Source organism: Schistocerca piceifrons, chromosome 8 (genome assembly GCF_021461385.2).
Source record: "Schistocerca piceifrons isolate TAMUIC-IGC-003096 chromosome 8, iqSchPice1.1, whole genome shotgun sequence".
Classification (NCBI taxonomy): domain Eukaryota; kingdom Metazoa; phylum Arthropoda; class Insecta; order Orthoptera; family Acrididae; genus Schistocerca; species Schistocerca piceifrons.
Window position 1 is genome coordinate 118,331,348 of NC_060145.1, and position 6,811 is coordinate 118,338,158.

Below are 6,811 nucleotides of genomic sequence, written 5' to 3' on the forward strand. Positions count from 1 at the left end.
CGTTATGATCATATCGTCTGTCGTCATGTCGGTAGATGCCATAGTTTCTTTCTTGTCGGTCACGTGGTGGAGAATTTCTCCCTGAATCGTAACTGCGGGCTGGACCGTTGCGTCTAAAGTTATTCTGTCTCCCTTGATAATAATTATTTTGGTTCCCAAATTGTCTGTTTCTCTGATTGTCTCTGTGATAGTCACTACCGCGCAGAGGTGTTCTTTCCCTGTAATTATTACTACTCTGCCAGCGGTTGTCATACGGGTGGTGTCTGTTTTGGTCACGATATGTGTTGTGAGAATAGCCTTGTCGTGTCCAGTTATTATTTCTTTCATCGCGGAATTGTGACAGATGTGACCTGTAATTGTTGTGCTCCTCTTTTCGCGTTTCGCGATTGGCAGTGTCAATTTCCAGTTCTTGTAACAGTCCCTGAAAAGCTTCAATGTCGTCTTTGCAACGTCCTGCTAAAATAATATGTCGTAAATGTTCAGGAAATTTGAGTAAGCAAATGCGGATGAGTTCTGAGGGGCTCTATGGGTTTGAAAGATACTGATTCTTATGCATCATGTCTTCAAAATATTTGACAAGACTGGAAAATTCAGATTGTTCAAAGTGTTTCATCATCATGACGCTATGTTTTACTCGGTCTTGTGTAGCTTGAGACCAATATGCTGAGAGGAAGGCATGGTAAACTTCTCCTTCACTGTGACAATCGTGAATGACTGATCGCATTCTTACAGCTGGTTCATTCTCTAAATAGCCACACATAAATTCTAATCTGTGTTCTAACGACCAGTTGGGAGGAAAACAATGAGAGAATTGATGGAGCCATGCTTGTGGATGAATGTCGTTGCCAGAATTCTTAAAAGTTTTGAATTTACGTGTAGTAATGAACAGCTTATAGTCAAAATCATCATGTCGGCGAGTCGCATATCGGTCATTGTTACGTCGTTTCGGCGGTTCCATTTCAAAATTCGGTGCACCTTGCCAATTTCTTTCATAATTTCCGAAATGCGCTGTGTTATTATTTTGTGGCTGTTCCGTATTTCTATGTCCCTCTTCCCGTGTTGGGGCGCGAGTGTCCTCTGAAATACGTAATTTTTGTACTACTTGTGCCAACTGATCTTGTACTTCCCGGATTTCTCTTTTGTACTGTGTATTGATTTGATTTTGATTTTGTTTGAATTTTCTAATTTCTTCATACTCTTCAGTGTCAGTGAAGGCTACAGTGTTGTGTCATTCAGATCATCATCTACCTTTGTAGATAAGTTAGTGAACTGATCTGAAAGCTCGGCTACTTTACCCGATAGTGAAATTATTTCCTCTGTATGTTTTTCTGAACCAAGTTTCAGAGAGTCCATTTGTGTTGAAATCGTATCTACTGTGTCCTTTAAGTTTTCCTGAGTTTTTGCAAGATGAGTAACCGTATCGGTAGCTGCAACTGAGTCAATTTTAGCTTGCAAGGTCTCATGATTTTCATGAACAATAATTTGCAGTTCTTTTATGGCTGCTTCGTGATTCTGTAATGCATTTTCATGCCGCGAAAAAATTGGTTGAAAATGCTCACAAATTTGTGTTTTTACGTCATTACAGACTTTTTGACATTTCGATTCAGTGTTATGTAACTCAGTAGTTAAATCTTCACGTGTTTGTTCAAGCGTGGTGTCTAACTTTTTAAGATTTTGTTCCACTGTGTCTAACTTTTTAAGATTTTGTTCCACTGTGTCTAACTTTTTAAGATTTTGTTCCACTGTGTCTAACTTTTGAAGCTTTTGCTGTGTTTGTCCCATTTGTTGTATTAATTGTAATAACAGTGCATTGGTGTCTGAAACATGTTCCTCAGTGCTTTTCGGCAGTGAATTTGCACCGGCAACATTCACATTTTGACAAGCGGAAAATGTGTCTTGACTCATTTGAGAAAACGGTGAGAACCCAAAACCTGAGTCTACAGTATTTGCAATATTGTGTTCTGTCATTCCCGATTCCTGAGGCGAGCTGTTGCCGACCGATCGATCGATAATGCTTCCCTGTTCACTACCTGTTTCATTGTCTACATCATTATTTGACGCCGGCTCCATTTCCCTATGCACAGTTACCAAATTACTACTTTGAATGTCTGTTAATTCATTACACAGTGGTGCTGATAAGCTACGCTCATCGTCACTATTATTTCTCAGTTTACTTTGTAGCCTAGTGTTACGTTTTTCACACGCCATTATTGTCACAATATTTCACACGATAACACAGAAAAGCACAATTTGAAGAGCAAAAATAAGAGAACACATTAACATAGCACTGAAAATAATATCTAGTTAATTGCAGCTGCGAAATACTTGGTGCAAATCTACATGCATGCCACAACTGTTTTACTGTACAACAATGAAAGACTGCAACTACAAAGGAGATTTTCTCTACAATTACGCGCTAGCAATAAACAATAGCTACACTAATTACACAAACTACAAGAAAAAATCAGAAGATTCCAGTGAGGTATCCTCGGCTAAGGGTGACATATGAAACGTCCCCTTTTTAGAACAATTATACCAGACTGTGCTTAAACTGATACACAATATTTTTTTAGCGCAACGCAATCTGACTTTCAAAAATCCCTACAAAAAAAATGGCCCTGACTAACATTAACCTATGCGTTTCACAAATCGCTTACCTCACAAAAATCTTGGTTACTCGAACTACTGCAATACAGCGAGCACCACTACTGCCAGCTAAATAAAAGATTCAAACTACGGAAGGCACTAACTACTGATAGGCATAGTTAGCAAATGAAAGATTTTAATAGAGAAAAAACAATGTATTTACCTTAATAGTCATAATATATATAGCAGTTCATGACAAATTACAAAACTCCGCCATCTCTCTCCCCACATCCACCACTGCTGGCGGCTCACCTCCAACTGCGCAACGCTACGCGCTGTTCACATCCAGCTGCCGCTGCCCAACACTACAATGGCAGACAACAATGCAAACTAGCCACAGACTTCACACAGCACAGCCAGTGATTTTTATACAGAGGTGGCGTTACCAATAAAAAAAAAACCTAAACAGCCCACTTACAAGCTCTACTGCACTCCCTGTAAAGGAATCTTAATACTAACTAAATTTAGCGGAAGGGGTTCAAGGCTTTCCTATTTTTAGTTAGCTGGTAAAATAACGTCGAAAAAGCAGTTACGTTTACCATTGGAAATTTTACTCTACTCACAAAACATCGTTTATAAATTTCACTATTGATAAAAGGAAATGTTTTAGTACAGGATGGTAAAAACCAACTGCGTTCAACAAAAATGTGAACGAATATTCCCTGAGTGGGTTTCCAAGTTCTACAATGGATCGAAGGATGACCGATGCCATATCACATCTATAATCTAGGTTTAAATTAAGTTTCACAAAAGAGCAAACTATCAAAATGGTCTACGGTGACCCTCAATTACTTATCTAACTTGTCGTAAATTATTAATTGATGTGGCTTCTCAATAACTATATAACAGAAAAATCATCGCGTTTCAGATTTTTACTTCAAGTGGCAAATGTGAACACCATGAGCTTTAATTGACGATCGACGCTAGTATTACGTAAAAGGGATGTAACAGACGACATTTCTGCAGTTCTGAGTGAAACCCTATGAACTCAAAAATGCGGCATCGCGTGCGTTCATTACCTTGTCGGTGTTCGTCAGGGGTCGGTGGCCGGCGCAGCTCCGTCCAGCTCGCCCTCTCGGAAGCAACTCCCCCTAACTTCTCCTTACTACTATTTACCGAAGTTGGTTCAAAAAAAAACTATCCGGCTGTGCTCTCATCTGACCAATCAGGGTCTCAATGTTAACCTTAAGCTCCGCCTACAAAAATTCTGTCTATCCAATGAGAAACGTTATACTTTCCGTGGTGGGGCAATGTTTTTAAAGTTTGCAACGTAACAGAGAAGTGAAAAAGTCTCACGCTAAAACTTGCAGCTGGTGTGGTCCTTTTAGGCTCTATCTTTTAACGTGGGCTAGGGGGTGGTCCTAACGTAACAGAGACGCGATGAAGTCTCACGCTAAAACTTGCGGGTGGTGTAGCCCTTTTTGTGTTATCGTAAGATCTATACTGTTCTTCTGGAGGGCTCTAGTTTTTAACATGGGCTGGGGGGTGGTCCTAACGTAACAGAGACGCGAAAAAGTCTCACGCTAAAAACTTGCGGGTGGTGTGGTCGTAGCGGATAGCTGGCAACGTGGGTGTCCGTCCCTTATCGTAGGGCCTTCTCGCTTAACACGGTTCTGCTCTCGGCTTCTGTTCTCGTTTCTCCCCTCGGAACTGCGTCTGTCTCACGGTGGGAAGGTATGACATGCATTTAGGCATTCTTGTGTTAGTCTGTGGTATTCCATTTGCTCACTCGTTACTCGTATTACTTTGGTTAATTTAATGTCACGATTTATTCGGAGCTATGTGACATACTACTGGATTTGCTTATCATGTCAGGGTTTTCATGGAAGGTGTTGGATTTGCCTGACACCTTACACTTTCTGATAATTATTATAGAAACATTTACTATGCTTTCTATGCTATCATAAGTGCACTACAGAAAGCTTGTCATTCTGGCACCAATTACGCTGACCTTAGTTAAAATAAAGATAGTCATACATTTTGTAGAGTAAAAATTATTGAATGAAATAAATTATTGCATAAATTCAAATTTAGTGGTCAAATTTTTAATACACAGAGAACACGCATTTTGATTTAAATATTATGAACCACTAGTGTAGCGTTATCATTGAATTCGTGATATTCAAGTTGCGGATAGACATTGCTAGATCGCCAAAATCACATCTTTTACTGAAGCCTGACGTTTGGTGTGGTAAGATGGTGGCGTCAGGAAGATTTTGTATGGATAGTACTGCTACGATTTTCTGAAATGAAATGACATTGTAAGCTTTACGAGGAAGTCTACACAATTCTGCAGCTGAGCAGACATTTGGGTACTAGCTGAATTTAAGACGTGCGTTGTAGCATTGCCTTATGACAAGAACATAACGCGATTTTACAACGTATGTGTTAAACTCAACTATTATGCAAATATTTGCTCAGTTGCAGAATTGTTTAGACCACCTAGTAAAGCTTGCAATGTCACTTCATGCATATACGCACTTTTAAAATTATTCAAATGGCTCTGAGCACTATGGGACTTAACATCTGAGGTCATCAGTCCCCTAGAACTTAGAACTACTTAAACCTGACTGACCTAAGGACATCACACACATCCATGCCCGAGGCAGGATTCAAACCTGCGACCGTAGTGGTCGCGCGTTCCAGACTGAAGCACCTAGAACCGCTCGGCCACACCGGCCGATCGCACTTTTAAAGTAGACTCAGTATTCGTAACAACACACAAAAGAATAAAGGCACCTGTTACCAACCAAAATAGCCCTTCTACTTATAGGAGCACTTTTATAATGAGCAGACTATTCGAAGAAAAGCCGGAATTCATCACAACTGGTTAAATACACGTCATTAAACTACGTCTGTTAATATTAGATTTATTAAAAACCCCAAATATACTTAAAATATTTAAACACTGCTAGTATTTCTGATTAGACAAACGATAATGTAATTGTAATTCTTCAGGCTTTCCCGGCGATCTGCTAACATTTTGAAAAAAACGGGACTTCTGCCGGATGTTCGCGTTGTTCTCGCACGTTTTTTTTCAAAATGTCGATCAAGAAATTGTTTATGGTTGTATATGGTACCAAAGCAAAAATACATAAGATATTTGTAGTTATGTTTGCATTGAGACATTTTCATTTCGTTGTATCTTTTGTCTGCTATACGAAAAATTACAACCAAACACGACGCATGTATTGACCATTATGTCAAAACTCTAAAGAGAACATAGTTATATCGGTTAATTGCCATTTCTCACGACTGTTTTATTAGTAATGCTCGCCGCTGTATTTCAATTCTAAAGTACCTGGCTTTATTGTCACCAGTGTTACTGTATACGTTACTGCTATCTAGTAATGTTTGTCTGTATTCAAATATTTGTCTCTGCTGTAACGTGACGGTACGAAAATAGCGTAATTGCAACTCAGGTTAGCTGTCTGTTGTTCATAAATACATATTTAAATTACGTTGACCATGTTGAGCACCACCGCTGGCAAAGTTTAATGGTTAACGAAAACAATCCCATCTGTGTTACACATTTATTGTGATACGACCGGTTTCTTTCTTCGAACATCTTCAGCTTGCCGAGTTCTGCTTAAGTCAAGATGTAAAGGGTCTGGTTGCCGTATGTAATGTCAAAGACCAAATCCGACCGAATCCGGAAACAGTTACACAAATATACTGCCGACCGTCAGACCGATTTCTCGATTAGGTCTTTAACGTCACACAGACCATTCAACTAGTACAATTACTTTAGCGCAATTGGGCAACATGAGTATGTTCTAAGAACGAAAGCGATCGTAGCTCAATAAATGTTTAATTATACAGGTGAGTTTCTTTTCATTTATAATTGAAATTTAATTCAGATCGCCCAAATTTTTAACTGTCGAAAAATTTGAGTCACTAAAATTTCATTCCATAATATTCATAGATTATTGCTACTCTTACCTCTGTGTGGTATAGTTATTCACATCAAAGCAGAAGGCAAAATTTTTAAAAAAATGTCCACCACTCGCGTCTTCAAGTGATGTTCTCGTCCCAGAACAGTATCAGCACGTACATAGTTAACCTACTGCTCTTGCAATGAGACTGTAATGGAGTCATTAGTGTACTGGCTAATACTCACTGTTGCTGAAATTATAAGTTCAGAACTTTATTGGGAATGCTTAAA